Source organism: Perognathus longimembris, chromosome 22 (assembly GCF_023159225.1).
Source record: "Perognathus longimembris pacificus isolate PPM17 chromosome 22, ASM2315922v1, whole genome shotgun sequence".
In the NCBI taxonomy this organism is placed as follows: Eukaryota; Metazoa; Chordata; class Mammalia; order Rodentia; family Heteromyidae; genus Perognathus; species Perognathus longimembris.
The window spans coordinates 8,024,072-8,050,023 of NC_063182.1; positions in this window are offsets into that span (position 1 = coordinate 8,024,072).

Genomic DNA, 25,952 nt, shown 5'->3' on the forward strand with positions numbered 1-25,952 from the left:
TGTTCTAACTGCGATTTTAAAATTTAGATGCAATTTTTCCTCATTAAGCAGCATAATGCTGTTTATGTATCAAACAGGACTTATACTGTTGGTCCTGTTGAAAAGAATTCTTCTTGGCCTCTTTCCTGGCTTTCCTATATTATTTATAAGTAGACTACAAGAGAAGTGAGAAAACAAGTTGAACCAGATGTAAAACAGCGTTTTATAGGTAATTCTATATCTTAATTTCTCCACATTTTTGAGGATAATAAATTGTGATACATGGTGGTTATTTAAACCAAGTGTTTTCTAAACAGAACTTTGTCATAATTTTGTGTATTTATAGTGGTTCTCCCTGTGCTCCAAGTAGCCCAATAAAATGGAATTTACATTTATTTAAAAATAAACTACATTTGGTTTATTATGTAAGTACAACTACAAAGGAACATAAATGTATGACAATCAGGAGTAGGAAATCAAATTGTATTTAAAATTATTTCTGAATAAAGAGTTAATAAACTTTTTTGATGACAGCTCCCATCTTAAGTCAAACTTGGAATCTCAAGTGAATTGTTAGTTTTCAGACTCAGCAGTATTAGGTTAAGATTTTTAAGGTCTCTGGTGCCAGCAAATCATGCAGCCCAGGGGCCCTTGCTCCAAACTTCTGCCAACACCATTTTGGCAGTAAACTGTTCTGTTGAACAAAGTTTGCACGTGTTTAGGGTGCGAAGTGGTTCCTCAGGCATTTATTTGGTTTTATTCCAACTTAGGGCCTTGAAGACAAGGGTCAGAAGCATGAGACTTAACAGAGTACATATGTGCCCAGAAACAGACAGACTATATAAGCAATCTTGAATTTTCACTTAGACTAAAAACTTTTTCTTTGTTTGTATAGGAGGGCCTTTTACTTCTTAAATTTGAACATGAACCAGCTCTCATGAGCAGGTAAAGGCCTTCTCTGTGGGGGCTGCAGAACTGGGGAAAACCATTCCTTATCTTCCTAGCTCCAATACCACATTCATAAACTGCTTTGTTAAGTGGCAACTCCTTTGTGCAGGTACTTAAAGATAAGTTTTAAAAATCCAAAATGTGTTTACTCAGACGAGACTCACAATAATATACCACTTGACAGCGAAGGCACTTAAAATTATTTAAGCTTGATATCATCTGTCAATTTTTTTGGTAATTATGGGTCACTGATCTTTTTTTGGTACCGGTTATCTGATAAATCATTTTGGTTCTTCTCTATCACACTCCAGGTTAGTGGCACCTGGCCTAGAGATATATGCTATATTGACTTAGTACAGGGGATTCTTTAATAACTGGAAACATTTACAATCTCTGTTTCCATTATTTTGTTAGGTAAATCATAATCTAACAGAAAATATTTGCAGAACTGGGATAACCATCAAAGTGCTACTGGGTTTTTAAATTGTTTTGTTTTTGGAGACAAGTTCTCTCTGTATGGCCTACACTGGCTTTGAACTCAGTCCTCTGGCCTCAAACTCTTAAGTGGTAGGATTATAGGCATGTAATACCACATTGGGCACTGGAGTATGCTTTTATTTATTCATTCATTTATGTCAGTATTAAGACTTGAACTCTATGCCTCTTGATCTTGCTTGGCTTTTTCTGCTCACATCTGGTGTTCTACCACTTGTACCAGGCCTCCAGTTCTAGTTTTTCGCTACTTAATTGGAGCTAAGACTACCCAAGCTGGCTTGGAACCATGATTTTGAGATCTGAGATTTTCAGATCTCCTAATAGCTATCATTATAGATGTGAAGCCCCGACCCATGGCTGGAATACTCTTTTTGCTGTTTTTGTTTCTTCTTCCAATGAGTCATGGGGAGAAAAAAGAGAAAATTAATGGTAACTAATTTTGTAATAATACTATTGTCTTGTCTCTTTTGTGATCTATGGAATATCAATATGAGCCACAAGTCTGGTCATTTGCAAGTGGTACTTATTCTTGGTACTTTTGCAAAGAGCATGTACTTATTTGCAAATCTTTCTTTTCTTTCCTTCTCTTGAAAAGTAACAGAAAAACACAAGCAAACAGCCAGGCAATGTTGGCTGATACCTGTAATCCTAGCTACTCAGGAGGCTAAGATCTGAGGATCATGGTTTGAAACCAGCCTGGGCAAGAAAGTTCAAAACTGCTGGAAGTGGAGCTGTGGCTCAGTGGTAGAGTGTTAGTCTTGAACAAATGCTCAGGAACAGTACCCAGGCCCTGAGTTCAAGCCCCAGGACTACCACTTGCGCACGGGCGCATACACACAAGCAAATGAAACATAATTCAGATATTGGAATAGATGAATGAGGTCAGATGTAGAGAAACTAGCTAAAGATCTCTCAGAACTGGAAAGCACTATTGGAATTGTTGTTTCACATTCTGTGGTGACTACAAGTACTTCTAGTCAAGGGTGGGCAATGCCCAGCCCAAGGGCCGCATAGGGCCCTCAAAATCAACCAATAGAAGACTGGACAGACACATTCTTCCTGATGGCTGCCTATGTCCATCTGCCCATGGATACTTTTTATGGCCCTCAAATTACGTCATAAATATCCAAGTGATCCTTGGCAGATAAAAGGTTCCCTACCCCTAATGCAATATCAAAGTGGTGCTACTTTATTATTTGGATTAAGACTAGATACATACATTCAGCCATATGCCACTGTCCTCTGAGGCTAATCCAGACCATTTTTTGAACCTGATGCCGTATTACTTTGCAACTAGATGAAGATCAGTAGACTTTTTTTCTTATGGTAAGTAAACAGTACCAGAAAACAATAAAAAAATAATCCAAGTAAAAAATAAAAAGTAGGCACTCATACCTGTAATCCTAGCTACTCAGGGATCTGAGATCTAAGGACTGTGGTTCAAAACCAGCCTGGACTTATCTCCAATTAAACACCAAAAATCTGTAAGTGGAGCTGTGGTTCAAGTGGTAGAATGCTAACCATGAGCACAAGAAGCTCAGGGACAGCACCCAGGCCCTGAGTTCAAGCTCCGGGACTAGTATACACACACACACACACACACACACACACACACACACACACACAAACAATAAAATAGAAGCAAACTTTAATACTTTAAATGTATTTGTTTTTTATCTTTTGAATATACTTGGAGTAGGAGTATACTTGTGTATATGTGCATGGGCATGTGTGCACACATATACAAATGTATACAAGGCTTGAACTCAAAGCCTTGTATAGTGGCTTTACTTTTTCTGCTCAAGGTTGGTGCTCCACCATTTGAGCTATACCTCCACTTCCAGCATTTCACTGGTTAACTGGAGATAACAGTCTCTCAGATTTGATTGCCTGGGTAGGTTTTGGCCAGGAACCTCAGATCTCAGCCTCCTGAATGGCTAGGATTACAAGCATGAGCCACCAGCACCTAGCTTGAGAATACTTCTTGTCTACTTAAATACTCAGCAAGATTAATTAATGAACAAAATGTAATAGTTAATTTTCACTTCCTACATAGCAAATCAATATTTACTTAATGGTATGAAGAGATATTTGTAATTACTACTTTGGAATCCCATTAATAAATATATAAACATAGTATAGGGGATATTAAAATGGTATGTGTGTGTTTCCTTCTAGAAAGTAAGTGTAATCTGCAATATCAGAATTCATTCTTGGACCCTGTTTTTCAGTAAGGCTTATTCGCAAGTCATTTATTGAACAATATTTCTTGAATGTCTATGTTTTAGACATTGTTCTAGATGTTCAAAGAAAATGAAGCCTGCTTTTATGGAGTTTTCAGTTTACGTAAGGAAGACATATGCTAAGCCAAGAAATAATATGATGAGTGCTAAGAAGAAAAGAAAATAGAGAAGGGAAAAGAGTTTCTGTGTGATTATATGTGTGTATGCCATCTGACAAAGATTGATCATGGCTGCCTCTCTGAATAGGTAACATTTAGCAGTGATCTGAAACAGTCACAGAAACATCAAGGGAGTGCTGGGAATATGGCCTAGTGGTAGAGTGCTTGCCTCACATACATGAAACCCTGGGTTTGATTCCTCAGCACCACATATATAGAAAAAGCCAAAAGTGACACTGTGGCTCAAGTGATAGTGGGCTAGCCTTGAGGAAAAAGAAGCCAGAGAGAGTGCTTAGGTCCTGAGTTCAAGCCCCAGAACTGGCAAAAAAAAAAAAAATTCAAGGAAGATGTTCCAGACATTGTGAACAGTTTATGCCAAATGAAGTCACTCACATGTAAACCAGCTAGCTTCCCATATGAGAACTACATGCATATTCTTTTTAATTTTTTAATTGTTATTATAAAGGTGATATACAGAGGGGTTACAGTTACATAAGTCAGATAAAGAACATATTTCTTTTTGGACAATGTAACCCTATCCCTCTATACATATTCTTTCAAGAGAAAAGGATTATTAGGTTTCTAAATCCTTACTATGTTTTCAGAATTTTTTTTTTTTTTCAGTCCTGGGCCTTGGACTCAGGGCCTGAGCACTGTCCCTGGCTTCTTTTTGCTCAAGGCTAGCACTCTGCCATTTGAGCCACAGCGCCATTTCTGGCCATTTTCTGTATATGTGGTGCTGGGCAAGCACTCTTGCCACTAGGCCATATTCCCAGTCCTCAGAAAAGTTTTTATTTAATCTCATCATTGTTCTATATTTCCCTAATAGTCATTCTACTATTTAATTATTGAATACAGAACTTATGACTCCATACAGATACAGCTTCACAATCTCCTATCTGTAATTCTGAAGCACCAATTTTTTTCTTAATTCATTTGTAGCAAAATGAGATCAGAACTGGCAGTCTATTTAAATCTTCACTTATTCCATTTGGTGTGCCTATTTCTACATTTCATTGTAGAAATATTAATGTATTTGATTAAGAGCTGTTGCCCAGGATACCATATTTAAGTATAGAGCATATACCATAGTCCTAAAGTATGAAAAAATAAAAATAGAAAAATTTAGCCTGAAGGATTTTAGATAAAAAAATGCTAGCCTGTATTCATTTTCTTCTTTATTTCTGGTAAGTTATCAACAAATTTAGGTCTTGTTTGGTTTTCAGGTCATGGGGCTCGAACCTGGGGCCTGGGCACTGTCCCAGAACTCTTTTGCTGTACCACTTTGAGCCACCACCCCACTTCCGGTTTTCTGGTGGTTAATTGAAAAGAAGAATCACAAAGGCTTTCCTATCCGGTCCTGGGACTTTGAACTCCTTGAGCGTTTTTTGCTCAAGGCTAGCACTCTATTACTTGAGCCACAGTTTTACTTCTGGCCTTTCAGTCGTTAACTGGAGATAAGAGTCTCACAGGCTGCCTTTTGAACAGTGATTCTCAGATTTCAGCCTCCTGAGTAGCTAGGATTACAGTTATGAGCCACCAGCATCTAGGTCTTATTTTTCATTAAAACATGTTGAGGATGAATCAGATATATATACTACAATTTTAATGCATATGAAATATATATATGTAACCCATGTTTTAAGTATAAAGTTTAGTGATCTGATGGACATTCATGGACCTTTACCCAATCCAAGATTTAAAACATTGACATCACTTACATTTACCTTTGTATTTCTCTGCTGTCTCTTCCTTCTGACACAAGGGAATTAATATGGTAAATTGTATGCTTCTCAATGCATTACAGGATATTTTTTGAGGGGGTGGGTGTTTTGTTTTTGAGAAAGTTCACATGTAGCTCATTCTGGCCTCAAACCTGTGATTCTTCTTATCTCAACCTCCAGAGTGTTGGTGTTATAGATCAGTTCCATCATGCTCAGCTAAAGAGAGACTTCACAGAAGAAGAAATAAAAATGACAAAGAAACACATGAGGAAATGTTCAACATCCCTGGCAGTGAAGGAAATGCAAATAAAAACAGCCCTGAGATACCACCTTACCCCAGTCAGAATGGCCTACACTCTGAACTCAGGCAACAACAAATGCTGGAGGGGATGTGGAGAAAGAGCAACGCAACTGCACTGCTGGCGGGACTGCAAACTAGTACAACCACTCTGGAAAGCAGTCTGGAGGGTCCTCAAAAAACTCAGCATAGACATACCCTATGACCCAGCCATACCGCTCCTAGGCATCTATTCTGAGCGATAAGATCCAGGATATGACAAGGACACCTGCACATCCATATTTATCGCTGTAGAGTTCACAATAGCCAAGATATGGAAACAACCCAGATGCCCCACTACAGATGAATGGATCAAAAAAATGTGGTACCTGTACACAATGGAATTCTACACAGCTATTAGAAATGATAAAATAATGGCATTTGCAGGGAAATGGACAGGTCTTGAACAAATAATATTGAGTGAGAAAAGCCTAGAACATAGAGAACAATGATGCATGGTCTCCCTGATATGTGGATGTTAGAAATAAAAAACAAAGAGACATGACAAAGAAAGCAGAACCCTAGGTACCAATTCACAGGGAGACCAAAAAAAAAAAAAAAAAAAAAAAAAAAAGGTCAGCCTTGTGAGAAAGGCACCCAAAAGTGAAACACAAACACTAATTCATATGTACATAAATTCATATGTACATAATTTAATATTCAGGCTGTAAAGAACACCAAAGAAGGAAGAAAAAGACATATTTGTAATCAATCTTAGAGAATCTAAAGGATCCTGTACCCTTTACTTCACACAAGATGTACACAGGTGCACATCTGAAAGAAGCTTGGAGGAGGACACAGAATGAATGGAAAATGGTGGGGGGGGGTGGAGTACAGTAGAAAGGGCCCAACAGCTGCAATGGACACTAATGAGAACGAACTAAGCAGCTCAAGGACAGCAGGGATGGGGGGAAATTAGAGAAAAAGAAGGAACAGATCACACTAAGCAAAAGAAAAGATACATGTATGTATCTATCACCTGATTTGGAAGGAATTGTTTTACAGTTAATAATCATGGAGGACATAAGGATTGTAGACTACAGTGACAATGTACATTAAGGATAAGACTATTTTTTTTGGTTTTTGAAAAAATAATGAAGAAAGCAAGGGGGTGGAGTGAGGGGGAGGAAAGAGGGAGAAAAATGAGGAAAGGGATAACAAGTATGACAAGAAATGTACATGTATTCACTACCTTAAGCATCTAACTGTAACCCCTCTGTACATCATCTTGACAATAAAAAAAAGAATGTAGCTGGGTGCCTGTGAGTCTTAGGAGGCTGAAATCCGAGGACTGCAATTCAAAGCCAACCTGGACAGGAAAGTCTGTGAGACTCTTATCTCCAATTACCACCTAAAAGCCAGAAGTAGAGCTCTAGTTCAAGTGGTAGAGCACTAAACTTGTGGTTATTTTGTATATATGCCAAAATAATGTTGTTTAATTTGTTGCTATTGAGCTTAATAAAATACTGTTATCTGGGCTAGGGATATGGCCTAGTGGCAAGAGTGCTTGCCTCGTATACTTGAAGCCCTGGGTTCGATTCCCCAGCACCACATATACAGAAAATGGCCAGAAGTGGCGCTGTGACTCAAGTGGCAGAGTGCTAGCCTTGAGCAAAAAGAAGCCAGGGACAGTGTTAAGGTCCTGAGTCCAAGCCCCAGGACTGGCAAACATAAATAAATAAATAAATAATAAAATAAATAAAATACTGTTATCAAAAATACAGTTGGGTGGATTTACCCTTTTCACTCAACATGGTATTTCTAAGATTATCCATGTTTCTTGAAAAGATAGTTTGCTCATTTTCAGTACAATATAGCATTCTATTGTGTAGATATACCATAATTTATTCTTCTGTTGATACACAGGTGAGATACTTCTAGCTAGCCTTTTAAATTATTGTAAATACTGTTGTTATAAATATTCTTATGTTTATTTCTGACCATACTTTGCTTCCAGCAATGAGTAGAGTTGCTAAGTTGTGGTACATCAAATGTTTAGCTTTTTGGAATAACATGCCAAATAGTTTTCACTCTCTCATTATTTATAAGAATTCCTGAATGATTTGAATTGTTATATATCTTCATTTTTGTCAATTTAGTGGGGTTAAAATGGTATGCATCTATTTTTTATATAATGGAAAAGTCATCTTTGCCTAAAACTTTAAAAATATCCTCTTCCTTCTATGTTAAGAGCTAACAGACTCATTTGACATTCCTGTGTCTGGGAGTTTCTTTAGAGAGTCATTTGTTTATGTGATCATTTCTGCTAAGTGTATAAAAACTTAGATTTTATAAAAACTGGATTTTTTGAATGTTGTTTCTAAGTTTATTCAGCAAATAAATACCAAGCTATGTGTACTCCAAAATCTACTCTTAATATACTACAGAAATGAAAATGTGTAAAATTATGTTCTGCACTATTCTTTACTATCACAAATTAATCTGATCTAGAGCTTATACCAATCTGCAAAACTATTTTAAGAAAAGACTTCTTCAATCTGTTGATCTGGACTATTTCCATGGAACCAAGTTTAGTAAAGATATATTTATGCATTCCCCTGTATTTTAATTGTATCAAAGAGATTCAACTACTGTCCTTTGACCTGATTGTATAGTCCAATATAAACTAATCTCCCAATGGAATTTCTAAGCCCCAAATCCCCATCTTATCACTGTCTGCTGAATTGAACCCCCACATTAACCATAAAAATAGGCCCAACAGATGGTTCTGCTACATTGTGCCCTAAAATGTGCTTTTTAATTGAAAAAGCCATTGTATACAAACAGTTTTCAATGATAAATAAAAACATATGGAGATGGAAAAAGCCATTCAAGAAAATGGCAATATATGTTTGGTTTTAAAGGACTTTTATAGCTATTTGTGTTTATTGTCCTTAAAGACAAAGAAATACTGGTTTGTGACTTGTGTTTTCTGCCTTTGAATGAAAGAATTTTAAATGAAAGGACTGTGTTTTTATTTTATGTCTCTTATTATATTGTTAATTATAGGGTCATAGACCAAAGGCACATTCAGAGAATGTTAATTAAATATAAAAGTCTCCCTCTGTACCATTAATATTTGCTGGATAACAAAAAAGACTTGAGTGAATATTCGTGGCCAAACCTTAAGAAAGCTGCAATTACTTACATCTGTAGTATTTGCATTAGTCACTTTTTCATTCTTGTGACAAAATACCTGAGCAAAACAACTTAAAGGAAGAAAGATTATTTTGGCTTGTGGTTTCGGAAGTCTCATCATCAGTCCAACATGGCAGAGAAGGTGTGGTAGAGCTGAGCAGCTCACATTATGGCATCCAGAAAACAGAGAGATGGTGCCACCAACACGTAGGATGAGTCTTTCCTTCTGAGCTATTCCTCTTTGGAAAACATCCTGATAGACTCTCAGAAGTAATACTTCAGTAATCTCAGTTGCTGTCTGAGCCAATCAAGTTGACAATCAAGACTATTACAGTAGTAGAGCTCATTCTTAGAAATAATTATTCATTAGACATAAACATTTCTGTTAGGTCAAAGTGTTTTAAACTTCATTCATACAACCAACACTGTTTAGTGAAATCACTATATGTTCTTAAATATTTTTCCCTGGGGCTTGAACTCAGGGCTTGGGCACCATCCCTGAGTTATTTGTTTTCAAAGCTAACACTCTTCCACTTGAGCCACAGTTCCTTCCACTTCTGGCTTTTGGTGGTTAATTGTAGATTCTCACAGACTTTCCTGCCCAGACTGGACTCCTCAGATCTCCTAAGTAGCTAGGATTAGAGGTGTGAGCACCAGTGCCCAATTACAATGTTCTTTTTGTTTTGTTTTGTTTTTTTTTGCCAGTCCTGGGGCTTGAATTCAGGGCCTGAGCACTGTCCCTGGTTTCCTTTTCACTCTACCACTTGAGCCGCAGTGCCACTTCTGGCTTTTTTCATATATGTGGTGCTCAGGAATCGAACCCAGGGCTTCATGTATACGAGGCGAGCACTTTACCACTAGGCCATATTCCCAGCCCCACAATGTTCTTTTTTTTTTTTTTTTTTTAAGAGAAATGCTTAGCCTCATTTTCTCATTCCTGTAATGCTGGCCATTCAAGATATCAAGTGTAGATGGAGCAAGAATGATTCCTGCCAAACTTCCGCAAAATGCCATGTGCCAGTGTCTCACAAGTGTGATCCTAGCTATTCAGGAGGCTGAGATATAAAGATCATGATTTGAAGCCAGCCCAGGCAGAAAAGTCTATGAAACGCTTATATACAATTAGCCACCAAAAAGCCAGAAATGGAGTTGTGTCACAAGCAGTAGAGCTCCAGTTTTGAAAGATAAAGCTAAGGGACAGCTCCTACATCCTGAATTCAAGCCCTAATATCAGTACATTTGCACCACCAACAAAACCAACAACAAAAGAACCCCCAAAACTCCCTCAAAGTAAGGGCATTAAAAATCATACAGTACAAGTGTTTCTGTTATTTTCTAGGTAGTAGTGTATGATATGGGCATAGCTAAAGATTGAATCTTTACATGGATTATAACAGGAACCAAACATGATTACTGTAATAGCCAGCCTCTAAGATGATCTGTAGTATTCATACCCTTATGTAGCTCTTTCTCATGTTCAATGAAGATTAGTCATACTGCATATAGGAAAAATAATGACATGCCATTTATAGGATTATGTTACAAAAGATTACAAGGACCTAGGGATCATAGGCCATATTAGAACCTTGGCTGGTTTTAATGTGTGTTAGGTACGTCATAGAACACCAGAACATCCTTAAAACCTATGAAAAGGCTTACACTGCAAGAAACTGATGCTTCTAGCTAGTGAGTAGCTAGTAGCCAGTGAGAATCTGGCTACTGCTTAATTGTCTTTGCTGACTATTAATGATAGGTGGAAAGCAATATCTTACAAAGTTTTAAATTGGGAGTGACAGGAGACATCTTTAACATGTTTAAAGATATTTGTAGGAGGAAGACCAGAAATAAAAGCACAAACTCCATATTCATACTAAGACACATCTTTAAGTCCGTGATGGCTAAAAGTGGTGAAAGGATAAATGATTGAACAAGGCAGAGGAACATTAATAGTAGAGGACACTAGGCATCTGCCCAGGAACCTGTCCCATTGAACCTCTGAAGCCCACAGGAAATAGAGAGGGTGAACTAGAGAAGGGACTCCAAGGAAGGAAGTTATTTAAAAGTCGGTATTAGGATCAAGTACAACTGAGCTTCTCATTCCCACTCCCACCCGAAGCAGTCGGGACAGATGGCATCATCTTAAACAAATTGGGCTGAACCATAGGAATTGCTGAGGGATGGGTGTGAACAGCTAGGAGGACCTGAATGTCTGTTATCTAAACCTATCCAGCTTCAGAAAGCTAGCAGCCAGGCTGTTGTTAACCCTAGGCAGCAAGTCAGAGGATCTCAGGAGAAACTGAACTAATAACAGAAAATAGTCACATATACTGGCATTTGATGATCCCTAATTTTGTACATTTTACAAGTTAATGATATATCCAGAATGAAACCACCTCTTAACCACATTCATTACTGACATCCTGGCACTAGTCACCACAATTCCTTATTCAGTCTATTGCAGCATATTTCAATTCTTTATACCTTTTTGAGTGATGCTGGGATTAAACAGGGCCTCACACATGCTAGGTAAAGGCTCTATCACTGTAGTCTAGCCAGCCCCCAACATTTCACTATTTTTGTGTGTATGTGTTCTGGTACTCGGGCTTGTACTCAAGGTCTCACACTCTCACTTAGTTTTATTTTTGCTCACTATTTGCTCTACCATTTGATCCATGCCTCTATTTCTAGCTCTGAGCTGCTTAATTGGAGATAGGAGTCTCTTGGATTTGTCTGCCTAGGCTGGCTCTGAACCAGATCCTTAAATCTCAGTCTCGTGAGTAGGTAGGGATTATAAGCATGAACTACTGTTTCTCAGTAGCATCTTCCTCTCTTGTCAGCTGCTTCTACAGGTGACACCTGCTTTGTTTTGGGGGGAGAGTTGGAAGGTTATTGAGACTTTCCTAACAAGAAGGTTTCATTATGTTTTGGTTGACTTGAAACTCACTATGTAGCCCAGGTTGGTCTTCAACTCATCTTCTTACTGCTGTACCCTCCTAAATTCTGGGATTACAGATGTCTGCCTCTATGCTTTGCTGAGTCTTTTTTTTTTTTTTGGTCAGCCATGGGGCTTGAACTTACGGCCTGGGGGCTGTCCCTGAGCTCTTTTGCTCAAGGCTAGTGCTTTACCACTTTGAGCCACAGCCCCACTGCTGGTTTTCTGGTGCTTAGTTGGAGGTAAGAGTCTCCCAAACTTTCCTGTCTGGGTTGGTTTTGAGCTGCCATTCTCAGATGTCAGCCTTCTGAGTAGCCAGGATTACAGGCATCAGCCATATTCTTAATCTAGCCATCAGAATGATCTTTTTATGGTAGGGGCAGATTATCTCCTCACATCACTTTACTATTCAAACCCTAGGAACGGTAGATCTCAATCAAAGTAGAAGCCAATATCCTCACTATGACCTATATGCCCGTCTCTGTCCTCTGTCTCCCTGATCTTGTTTTCTGGTCTCTGTTTTGTTTCTTCTAGCCATACTGGTGCCCTTGAAAATGCTAAGCATTCTCCTACCTCTACCTCTAGGTCTTGGTCATTGCTGTTCTGTCTTCCTGGAACCCTTTCTTCAGATGTTACCTTGGCTAGCCTCCTCACCTTCTTTACATCCAGTTCAAGTTTAATCTTCGGAAGGGTGAATGAGGAACTCAAGGGTATGGGTGAGAGAGGGAAAGATGGGGAGAACGATGGAAGGAGTGACGTGGATCAAGATGCATTGTACACATAACCTGACTTGTGGAATTGGAACCCCTTAGTACAGCTACTTAATAAAAATAATCATAAAGAGTGAATGAGGATGAATAGGATTGAAATATTTTGTTTGCATCTATGAAAATAGAACAATGAAACTTGTTGGAATTGTTTTAAGAAGCAGAAGAGTAAGGGAGAATGATAGAGGGAGTAAATTTGGCTGAGATACATTGTATTCATGTGTGGCAATGTTACAATGAATCCCCTTCCTATAATGTATATTAATCAAAATGCAATAAAAAGAAAGTAAAAAGAAATCTTAAGAGAAACCTCCTCTGGTCCCTTAAATTAAATAGAATCCTTCTCATCGTTCTTTTGCCCATAGGTTGCTTTATTTCTGTAATAGCATTTGTTATTCCTAGACATTAATATAGAATACCAGAGATAAATGCATAATGATATATGATTGTTTATTTGTTGATTGAATATTTTGCAACTGCCATATCGCGCTTGGCTCATAATAGAGTGCCAATCTAGCAAGCACAAGGCCCCGAATTTAAACCCCTGTACCACCAACAAAAATTTTAAAAAGTGAAAAAAGAACTAAGCCCTCAGCCTTTATTTTTCTCCCATTTAGGGGTTCTGGACTTCCCATTGACTTGGTTATGTGTGTGTGTGTGTGTGTGTGTGTGTGTGTGTGTGTGTGTGTGTGTGCATGTATGTGCGTGCGTGTATACATGCACACGCACACATACACCATTCCTGAGGCTTGAACTCAGGGCCTGGAAGCTATCCTTGAGCATTTTTTTCCTCAAGGCTAGCACTCTATCACTTGAGCCACAGTTCTACTTCTGGCTTTTTATTGGGCAATTTGGAGCTAAGAGTCTCACGTGGACTTTTCTTGCTCATGTTGGCTTTGAACCATAATCCTCAGATCTTAGCCTCCTAAGTAGCTAGGATTTCAAGTGTGAGCCGCTGGCACTTGGCCATCCTTTAACTTTTAATTGCTGGCTCAGTATAGGTATAGAAAGCATCACTTACAAATACTCTCACATAGAGATAACCTCACTGACTACTGTGAAGTATGTTTGTCATTATCTTAAAGAGAGCCAGACTTCCTGTGTACCTCTAATTTTGTCATTGTTTCTCATTTTCTTTTTAACGTTTCTCTTACAAATCAGCATTTGTTTTTGTTCCTTATCATCCCCTGGGGGTTCAACATGCTTGTTAAAATTGTACTCAAGGGGGCTGGGGATATAGCCTAGTGGCAAGAGCGCTTGCCTCGTATAGATGAGGCCCTGGGCTCGATTCCTCAGCACCACATATACAGAAAATGGCCAGAAGTGGCGCTGTGGTTCAAGTGGCAGAGTGCTAGCCTTGAGCAAAAAAAGAAGCCAGGGACAGTGCTCAGGCCCTGAGTTCAAGGCCCAGGACTGGCCAAAAAAAAAAAAAATTGTACTCAAAACCATGTAGGCAAGTATTTTATTTTGGAGGAGGGGGGTAGTCCTGGTGCTTGGACTCAGGGCCTGAGCACTGTCCCTGGCTTCTTTATGCTCAAGGCTAGCACTCTGCCACGTGAGCCACAGCACCACTTCTGGCCATTTTCTAGGTGGTGCTGAGGAATTGAACCCAGGGCTTCATGTATACGAGGCAAGCACTCTTGCCACTAGGCCATATTCCCAGTCCACTGTTGAGTACTTTTTTTTTTGCCTCGTGTATCCGAGGCAAGCACTCTTGCCACTAGGCTATATCCCCAGCCCAGCCTTAGCCTTCTGAGTGCTGGGATTACAGGTGTGTGCTACCACATACGTCTGCTTGTTCATGTGTGATGCTGGGACAATCATTCTCCAATTTCTATATTCTTTTTTTTTTTGGCCAGTCCTGGGCCTTGGACTCAGGGCCTGAGCACTGTCCCTGGCTTCTTCCCGCTCAAGGCTAGCACTCTGCCACTTGAGCCACAGCGCCGCTTCTGGCCGTTTTCTGTATGTGTGGTGCTGGGGAATCGAACCTAGGGCCTCGTGTATCCGAGGCAGGCACTCTTGCCACTAGGCTATATCCCCAGCCCCTGTTGAGTACTTTTGAAAGGCCAGATTTATGTGTCTGTAGTCCCGGCAGTTATGAGTTTGACAGGAAGATTTTTAACCTAGTTTGGGTTACATAACAAGACCCTGTCTCAAAACAAAACAAAACCTTTTGACATATCTTTGACTACTCAGAGTCTTTTCATCCATGTTCACTATTTTAATCTGGATTATTTGCTATTATATATACATAGAAAATACCAGGTTATCTTACTCAAATTATGATTTTTTCTTTGGAATTGGGACAAGAATCATAACTTTCAAGCCTCAGCACAATGGGGATAATAATTACTTTATCTCACAGGGTTATTGTGAGGCATACATGGTATCATAGATATGAAATATTTGGAATAGTGTCTGGAACATTGTAAATGGTTGATAAATTTTGGCTTTTGCCATTTAAACTACATTCCAAGAGCAGCCTTCCCTGAGGTTCTTCAAGTGTCTGATGAATAGAGATGAGGATAAATATAGATGAAGGCCACATTTACATATCCTTGTTTTGGAAGTATAGATTCAGTAGTACCATTTTCCTGTTTTGTTTTTTCTTTTTGGTCGTTTTATTTTCTTTTTTGAGACAGAGACTTGGTATGTAGCCCAAGCTGAACTCAACCTCAGTCTTCATCCCTCAGACTCTTGAGTGCTGAGAGCGCTGAGATTATAAGTATGCATCACTACACCCAGATCATTTTCCTGTGTTTTTTTTAAAATAAGGAAATTAAACAATATGAAGAAAAGTGAGTTGTTCTAATAGTATTGTTAAGGAACCATGAGTAAGAACCAACTATTAGGTTTTCTCTTTTGAACTTTTCCCACAAATCAGTTATAAATGTCAAGTGATTATTGATACACACTGAAAACATAGATTTCAAGCCAGGTGCTGGTGGCTCACGCCTGTAATCCTAGCTACTCAGGAGGCTGAGATCTGAGCATCGCTGTTCAAAGCCCACCCAGGCAGGAAAGTCTGTGAGATTCTTTTTTTGTTTGTTTGTTTGTTTGTTTTTGCCAGTTATGGGGCTTGAACTCAGGGCCTGAGCACTATCCTTGGCTTCTTTTTGCTCAAGGCTAGCACTCTACCTCTTTTTTTTTTAAATTTAATTTATTTATTAATTGAACACAAATTTTTTGACAAGGTGTTGTGCAAAAAGGGTACAGCTACATAGTAGGGCAGTGTGTACATTTCTTGTGATATCTTATGCCCTGTTTTTCTTTCCCTTCTCTAGGTCAGGTTGACATATATACAATATATAATGTATCAAGAACATATACAGTAGCCACATGGCCAAGCCCAAGAAAATTCGCCTAGGGCTTTAAATGTAATGTCGATATTAGACAATATGTCGACAGTAGTCTTATATGAACGTACATACATAGCTTTTGAGCACTCTACCTCTTGAGCCACAGCGCCACTCCTGGCTTTTTCTACATATGTGGTGCTGAGGAATTGAACCCAGGGCTTCATGCATACAAGGCGAGCACTTTACCACTAGGCCATATTCCCAGCCCTCTGTGAGACTCTTATCTCCAATTAATCACCAGAAAACCACAAGTGGCATTGTGGCTCAAGTGGTAGAGTGCTAGTTTTGAGCTGAAGAGCTCAGGGACAGAGCCCAGGCTCAGAGTTCAAGAGCCTATAACCTACAAAAAAAGAGGAGGGGGGGAGAGAAAAGATTCCATATCCAGTAGTTTAGATACACTTTCCATGTGTGGCATTATATTTTCTGTCACAACTTTTTTTTGCATGAATACAACTGCTTTGTTTTAGATACTTTGCAATTTTGCCTTTAGATCTGTCACCTTGTCTCCTTGACTATTTTTCTTAATTAAATTTTATTGACAAGGTGATGTACAGAGGGGGTACAGTTGCATAATAAGGTACTAAGTACATTTCTTGTCATATGTGTTATACCCTCCCTCATTTTTCTTTCCCTTCCCTAGTTCAGATAAGCATATATACAATATCCAGCGTACCAAAATCATATACAGTGACCACAGGGGGTACGCCCCAGGAAATTCACCTAGTACATAAAAGGTAATGACAACAATAAAATCCTCCTGTTTCCATCTCTTGCAGTTCATTTTGCTTCGCCTCATCTTATATAATCATATGTAGCTGTTGAGCTCTTGTGATCCTCTGTTAGGTCTATCCTAGACCTTTTTATGTTTATTTAGTAATTGTTTGGTTTTAGAGACATGATGTAAAGTCGCTGACCAAAACATGTGGAAGCACCATTTCAAAAGAAGTTTGTTATTTTACAGATGTGATCTCTACTGTTCTCTCCCGTGCCACATCTTATTGACTGTTAAAATAGGCCATAGTATCAGTACTATATTTATAAGAAACCAGTATTATCTTGAATATATTATAAAGATGCAAACACCCTCTAAGATGTCTAGGTGCTCAGAGTCTAATAATTTTTTGTGTCAAACTTGGGCTCATTGAAAAAGGGTCACACATATGAGAAGTAGTAAGTTCTGACTACAGCAGAACCCCATGGAAAGCAAGTAGTCTAAGTGTGGAGCTCAGCAAGCCTGTGACTTAATCTCATTTCTCCTTTTGTTAGGCTCTTCTGCCATAACAGATTACTTTTGCTTGTCATTCGCTTCCTTGCTTGTGAAAAAATGATATTCACTGAGCAATTTCCACTTGATTGTTCAGAATCTATTATGTGTCTGTTTATTAAGGACTTTTTTGTTATATGTGACAGAAAAATCTAACATCAAGTAGCTTAAGTAGATATGGAATGAGTAACAATAGAGAATTTTAAGGGGTAGTTAATCTCAGTAATGCCTTGATCTAGGGGTGGGGCAGTGTCATTGGGAGGTTCCCCCTGGTTAGCTCTCAGTTCTGTCTTTTATTGTTGCTGTATCACAATCGTTTCCTACCACAAAGTGCTGACCTCTCAGCCTTGCCAAGCTTATATTCCCCTTCCTATGAGCAATTCTAGAAGAAAATGCGAGGCATCTCTCTGTAATGGTTTCACTGTGTCGCTCTGTCCATTTCTGAGCCCTCCTGGCGTCCAGGGGAATATGACAGTGACTCATCAGGTCTGAGTCACACATTCTCTTCTGAACTATGGAAGAGTCCACTCTACCCAAAGTTCGTTCAGTCCAAAAGAAAAAGAAGGAGCTTCGCATGAGGAAACTAGGGTCTTATTACTAGGAAAAGGTTAAAGGATGCTGAGTGGTAAAAACAGTGGCCCACTAGTAAGACCTTCCAGCTCTTCATAAATCTCAACTAGATCTATCAATTCACTTTTTTCCAATACATCACACCTCCTCCTCCTCCATCATTATTTTTTCTTTTCTTTTTTTTTTTTTTTTTTGCCAGTCCTGGGGCTTGAACTCAGGGCCTGAGCACTGTCCCTGGCTTCTCTTTGCTCAAGGCTAGCACTCTGCCACTTGAGCCACAGCGCCACTTCTGGCTTTTTCTATATATGTGGTGCTGGGGAATCGAACCTGGGGCTTCATGTATAAGAGGCAAGCACTTTGCCATAGTCCCAGCCCATTTCATTGTTGTCATTGTCATGGTGCTGTCCTTGTGCTCATGTCTGACAATGTATCACTTGAGCCACAGCTCTACTTCCAGCTTTTTGAGCTAGAATCTCACATATATTTCTGTCTGGGCTGGCTTCAACCTGCAATCCTCAGATCTCAGCCTCCTAAGTAGCTAGGATTACAGGCATGCGTCACTGGCACTCTGCTACATCTTTCTTATAGTCCTCATTTTCAGCTTCTTTCTGAATATTGCCAATATTAACTTCTTCAAGGAGTTTCTCCTGGATACACTGGCCTTTTCCTCTTGAGATCTCATTATCTAAAGCACCCAAGAAAGCTTTGTAGAATGTAAATAAATGAAAATGATAAGAATAAGCTTCAATTCCTCCTAATGAGTGTATGTAAAAAAGTGTGCTACGAATGCCTTTACCATTACATGCATATTACTGTAAGATGCACACAGTTTACAGTGGCATGCTACCATATGGCTGTACTAGGCTGGGAAACGCTGGTCGTTCTCAACTACCCACCAGGTTCATGCCCAGAGTCAGTCAGCTCTTGTGCTATTGACCTGCTCTATTTTTGTTATTTTATCTATTTGTTCATTTTTGTACCAATACTGGGGCTTAAACTGAAGACCTCTCACTCCCACTGTTCTACTAGTTGGGCCATGCCTCCAGCCCAGCTTTTTGCTATTTAGTTGGAGATAGCATCTCATGGACTTTTCTGACTGAGCTGGCTTTGAAATGTGATCATTCAAGTTTCAGCCTCCAGAGTAGTTAGGATTATAAGAGTGAGCTACCAACACTCTACATTATTTTTACAGTTTTGAAAATTAATTTTACTTCATTTAAAAAGTATCACCAAAGTAGAAGATGGTACTTAAAACTTTGTTGCTATATTACTTTCCCTGTGACACAACTCAGTCCCAACCAGATTAGCAATATCTTTGTCGAATTAAGTAGGCAATTCATACATATTTGCAAATAAGTGAATTGAAAGATAAGCTATCAGTGATGTGGGGAAAGGATAGGTCTATATACTAATAGTGACAATCTAACAGATTAAGTAAAAACAAATCCTTATAATGACCCTTTCACTATTGTGCTTAAAATGTTAGATTATATCTTTTTTCTTAACTGTCCCTTCTTCTAAATTGTGAGTAACTAGAGTATGGCTAGGCAAGTGCTACATCAATGAGCTACATTCCCAGCCCTAAACTGAAAACCTTTATGCCATCAAAGGACATTATCAAGCATGTGAAAAGCAGCGCAGAGAATGGAAAAAAGTATTTGCAAATAATATATCTGGAAAGAGTCTAGTATTCATGAATACTAGGAGTCATGAATACACAAAGATTATTTACAACTCAATAATAACAAAAGAACCCAATTTAAAAACAGGCAAAGAACGTTCATATACAATCCTCTAAAGAATAAGGCAATAGCTCCATGAAAAGATGCTCAACCTCATTCATCATTAGGGAAAAGCAAACCAAAAATAAGGTGAGATCCTACTTTGTACCAATAGAATGTCCACTTGAAAAACAAAAGCACAAAACACTATATATTGGCAAGGATGGGGAGAAATTAAAACTCTCACACTTGGCTGGAAAGAATAAAAAGTAATTCAGACCACTGTGGGAAACTGTTTAATGTTTCCTCAGTCAATTAAATAGAAAATCACCATTTGATGTAGTAATTACATTTCTTTGTCTATAAGCATAAGAACTGAAAGAACCATTTGTAAAAGGGCTAGAAGGACATACACTATAAGGTCAAGTTAGGATGCTGAGGTTATAGGTGGATTTTGACAATATTCTTTTATTCTTACATATATTGTCTGAGTTTTTATACTTCGAAAGGAATTATTTTTGTAACTTGGAAAGAATAAACACTCAGTATTAGGGCCAGATGTGGTAGGTCATCTTTTGTAATTTTCAGCTTCTTGGGAGGCAGAGATTGGGAGGATCAAAGTGTGACGCCAACCCAAGCATAAAAGTTGTAAGACAACCCCCTGTCCCATTTCAATAATTAGCCAGGTGTGATGGAGCTCATCTGGAATCCTAGATTACAAGGGAGACATAAGTAGGTGGATCATGGTCTGAGATTAGCTCATCCAAAAACATGAGTCTTTATCTGAAAAATAACTGAAGCCAAAAAGGGTTAGGGACGTGACTTAAATAAGATAGTGACTATGTAACAAGCATGAAGTCCTGAGTTCAAAATCCAGTATGTATATACACATACATACATATATAGACACGGATGTTATTTCTAAAAGAAAAATAATCTCAGGATCATTACTTAAAAATCTAGATAAATTATAAAGAAAATAAAATTTAGTGCCCTCTGCTTCATGAGAAGCTCTATATTTGGTATGTTTTCTTTCAAGATTTAGTTGAAAAAATCCATCAGAACCATCAAAGAATCCCTCCTCACCCTCTTTTATGTCTCTGCATGCTTATCTTAGCATTCTCTTTATGCATATGACATTTTCTTTGTGTCAGGACTGGGGCTTGAGCTCAGGGCCCCGGCTGTTCCTTAGCTTTTTTTTGGTCAAGGCTAGTGTTCTATCATTTAAGTTACATCTCTACTTCTGACTTTTTTTCTTTTTTGGTACTTACTTGGAAATAAGAATCCCAGTTGGATGCTGGCGGTTCATGCCTGTAATCCTAGCTACTCAAGAAACTGAGATCTGAGGATCATGGTTCAAAGCCAGTCCAGGCAAGAAAGTCCATGAGCCTCTTATCTCCAATTAACCACCAGAACACTGGAAGTGGTGCTGTGGCTCAAAGTGGTAGAGCACTAACTAGCCTTGAGCAAAAGCTAAGGGACAGCACTCAGGATGAATTCAAGCCCCTCATCTGACAAAAGAAGAAAGAAAGAAAGAAAGAAAGAAAGAAAGAAAGAAAGAAAGAAAGAAAGAAAGAAAGAAAGAAAGAAAGAAAGAAAGAAAGAAAGAAAGAAAGAAAGAAAGGAAGGAAGGAAGGAAGGAAGGAAGGAAGGAAGGAAGGAAGGAAGGAAAGAAAGAAAGAAAGGAAAGGAAGGAAGGAAGGAAGGAAGGAAGGAAGGAAGGAAGGAAGGAAGGAAGGAAGGAAGGAAGGAAGGAAGGAAGGAAGAAAGAAAGAAAGTCTGTCTCCTGGATTTTCCTCCTGGAGAGGGCTGGCAGGAAAACTCAGATCTTAGCCACCAAGTAGCTAGGATTATAGGTGTGAGCTTATAGGAAATATTTCTTGAGGCAAAAATATTTCTAGCAAAGGAAAAAATTCTTGAACCCCAACTCTGCCCCAGGCACTATCACTTGGTCTTATTTTATTTTATTTTGTGCCAGTACTAAGTCTTGGACTCAGGGCCTGGGCACTGTCCCTTAGCTTTCTGGCTCAAGGCTAACCTTCTACCACTTAAGCCATACTTTCCTTCCACATATGACGTTTTAAAGGAAGAAATGATAAGATGTGGTGACAATTTGGTCAAAAGCTTAATTTTTCATTTCAACCAAAAGTTGAATTGGACAGCAATTTATACTAACCAAATTCACAAAACTTAATTATAAACCAGGATGCTGCTTCATTAAATTATAATAGCATGTATTACCTACTTATTTGAAAATGGAAATCCACTGGCTAGTGTTCTCCTTGGTTACCAATTACCCAACAACTAGAGTTAACTGATAACTGAGTAGCTGAGAAGAGGGAGGCTCTACAGTGTACATTCAAAAGACTTTTTTCAAACCCTGAAGGACTGAGTCTCTTTCTTCCCTGAACCTGTCACCTAGCTCTCAAGGTTTGCAACATCTAGTTTAGGTGTCTTTCTGTTCAGAGAGTGCTGGAGGCATGTCAACATGGGCTTATTTCAGTTCTATTCTGCACTTGGCTTTGTTATTTATAATACCAGTTTTCATTGTCTGGGGCTCAAACTCATTTTGGAACCTGTAGTGCCCCATATACCAATTGGTTGCTCTGGAGAAAATGCAATGTTGTCATCAGGCTACTCCTTTCCTTTCCTTAGTTTTTCCAGCTCCCAAAGAGCCTGAAGATAGGAACAACCCTTCTCTTTCTGCTTTTAATTGGTTCTTCAGCCACTTTGTCTCAAATGGAGAATTCAGCCATCTGGAACCACCAGGCTTTCTAGGTTGAAGTGGTGACTGGGAGGAGGAGGGAGGGAGAGGACGAGGGGGAGGGAGAGGGAAGAGAGAGAGAAATGGAGGGAGGGAAGGGGAGAGAGAGAAAGTTTTAGTTTTTAGGGGCTCTTTGGCTTAAATTTCTGCAGAGTGGTAGAGAAAGGGGGTGGCTCTTTCAGTCATGAAAGATTGTGTTCTCCAAAGCTGAACCTATAAATATTAAATGGCAATTTTGTGGTGGTAAATGCCACCAAATTGCATTGCTTTTAAAGCTACACCTAACCCTGGCAAATATAATTTCAGCTCTTTTCTCACACTGCACCATTCCTTTTACTTACTCTATACTTTGACAGAGGAAGAATGGAACAAGCTTCATTTTGATTCATGAATGTTGTTTTTATTCTAAATGCCCCATGTGAGGAGAATGCAAATGGACACAAGATATATGCAAATTTACTTGCATACTCAGAGAAGGCAAATGAGGCTTAGTTCTTCTTGGGATTTAACTTGATCAACTCCCTGGGTGAGAAGGCTAAGGAAAGAGGTGTCTGTAACTGAATTACAGAGAACTGTCAGGTTTGAGAAGGGAGAGGGATGTTGGCTGCCATACAACTCCCAGCATTCCAGAACCTGCACATAAAAGTGGATGCAGCTGCCAGGCAAGGGAGTGAGCTAAACTAGAATCTTCAGCTTTGCTGCTTGACCCCCAATACCCACAGAAATCTTTTTATTTTGATTTATTTATTTACTTTTTGGCGTTAGTACTGGAGCCTGCACTCAGGGCTTGGGTGCTATTCCTTAGCTTTGCCACTCAAGGTTGGCATGCTACCACTTGAGCCACAGCTCCACTTCCAGCTTTTTGGTGGTTAATTGGACATAAGCATCTCATAGATTTCCCTGCCTAGGCTGACTTCCAACCACGATCCTCAGATCTTCTCAGCCTCCTAAGTGGCTAGGATTAAAGGCACGAGCCACCAGTGGCCAGTCCCTGCTTCCTTGCTCTACATGCCAGGCCACAATGAGAGTGAAATAAGACACCGAATTTATGGGGAGCCAAAATCAAGCTCAGTAACTGAGATGATAAAAAGTACTGGGTTTGAACTCAGGATCTTATGGTTGCTGGGCTGTTGCTTTACCACCTGAGTTATGTTCCCAACCTGGCTTTTTGCAAGTTGTTTTGGAGGTGGAGTCTTTTTCTGCCTACCCTACTCTCGAACCATGATCCTGCAAATCTCAGCCGCCTGAGAAGTTAAAATAAGAGATTTGAGCTGCCAACACTCATCTACTGCAATATTTTTTCGATTAAACTTGACCCTGGTTCCAGTCTGCAAAGCTGGTGTCTAGTAGCAATTGCCAATTTGATATTTTACATTGCTACAGTTACAATGCTGTTTATCTTGCTTAGGGAGTTCATTTCATGCCTGAAGCGAATGCCTTACTCACCTGACTCTGGATCTGCATTTTTACCACTTCCTCTACCCCCAACCCCCACCCAACACTCCCAGTACTGGGATTCGAACTCAGAGTCTTCCACTTGCTAGGTAGGTACTCTACCACTTAAGCATATCTCTGACACTTTTTGCTTTAGCTACTTTATTTTTTTAAATCGAGTCTCATGTTTATATTCCTTCACCTTTTGGTGCTTCCTGAATAGCTAGCTAGAATGACAGGTATGTACGACCACATCCAGCTTTTATTAGTTCTGATGGGTGTCTCAAGTATTTTTTTGCCCCATTAGACTCAAACTTTGATCCTCCCAGTCTTCCAAGTGGCTAGGATTACAGGGGTGAGCCAACACATCAGTTTCAATCCATTCTTTAATTTAAAAAAAATCACCTATGAGGATTCTGCTTGTGAACACGCTCTTAAACTTGGCTTAATGTAGTGAGAATTTATTCACCTCAACTTCTTTTGACTTCTTCCTCTGAAACTAATTTCCTAGCAAAATCTTATTTTTAATTAAATTTTAAAATGTGAACTGGTGGCTCACACCTGTAATCCTAGCTAACTCAGGAGGCTGAGATCTGAGGCTCACAGTTCAAAGCTAGTCCAGGCAGGAAAGTCCATGTGCCTCTTCTTTCCAATGAACCACCAGAAAATGGGAAGTGGCTCTGTATGGCTCAAAGTGGTAGAACACTAGACTTGAATGAAATATCTCAGGGATAGCACCAGACCCCGAGTTCACGCCGCACGACCCGAAAAATAAAAGTTGAGACAAGATTTTGCTATGAATGATGGTGAGCTTTGATGATTCCTCAGCCTTCCTTAGAGGGAGGGGATTGCAGGCGCTAGTACCACGCTCGGCAGAGCCACCTTAATTGGCTTTCCTTGACTTCTGAACTTGACAGCTTGGGCTAGCATCTCAAAAAGTTTTCTGATTCCTGTAGTGATTTTAGACAAGTAAAAGGAAAGAGCAATTTGCTCTGCTTGTGACAAGTTCTTATGCCTAAATCCTGTCAATGCCCAGGTCGGCTAAGACGCTTCCTTAGAAAGTGGATATGCTGTGATAGAAACAGGCCAGGATGTCCCCAACACTGAGGTCCTTCTTCCTGTGCTGGGTTTGATAAAAGAGGATTTATTCATGTTCTTTATTTCAGCCTGCCTTGGCATTTACAATCTGTTCTAGATTTGTATTACAGTGGAGTAACATCATGAGAATTATGTACATCCAACTATCCATAACCAGTAAGAACAAGAGAAAGAAGAGGAGAAAAGAGAATTTAAATGTAAATACCGAAGATAAACCTCAACCATTCCACTAAATAAGCATACATTTGAGAGAGGAGCACACGATGTAAATCTGTTCTTTGTTTATAAACCTATGTCCCTGGAATTGTGCTCCCTGGGCAATTTAATGGAATCTGAGGGTAACTTGTCCACACTTGGGTTTGTTTTTTTTTCGCCTTTACATGTTGATTTGGGATCCACCCCCACTATATACCAGTCCATTGTACAGTGAAGTGTCATTGTTGCTATGGAGTCTCCTCAGAGTGTGTTTCAATTGTTGACCGCATTTGAACTCTCTTCACTTGACTATATTGACCTATTGTGAAGGATGATGTGAAGTTAGAGCTATCACACAGTGCTACCCTTAACCTTTTCTCTTCCAGATTTGTAGACAGACCAGGTAACACCATGGGGTTCAAATTCCAGTTCTGTTACTTATCAAATGAATGACCTTGGGGGCTGGGGATATAGCCTAGTGGCAAGAGTGCCTGCCTCGGATACACGAGGCCCTAGGTTCGATTCCCCAGCACCACATATACAGAAAACGGCCAGAAGCGGCGCTGTGGCTCAAGTGGCAGAGTGCTAGCCTTGAGCGGGAAGAAGCCAGGGACAGTGTTCAGGCCCTGAGTCCAAGGCCCAGGACTGGCCAAAAAAAAAAAAATTAATAAAAAAAAATGAATGACCTTGGACCAATGAGTTAGTGAGCCCCAGCCTCACCGGTGAACTAGGGGTGATAATATCATCCTCACATGGTTGTTGGAAAGATGGTGAAATAATGCAGATCATGTGCTAGCTCAGTGCCTGGCATTTAGTAGGTTCTCAA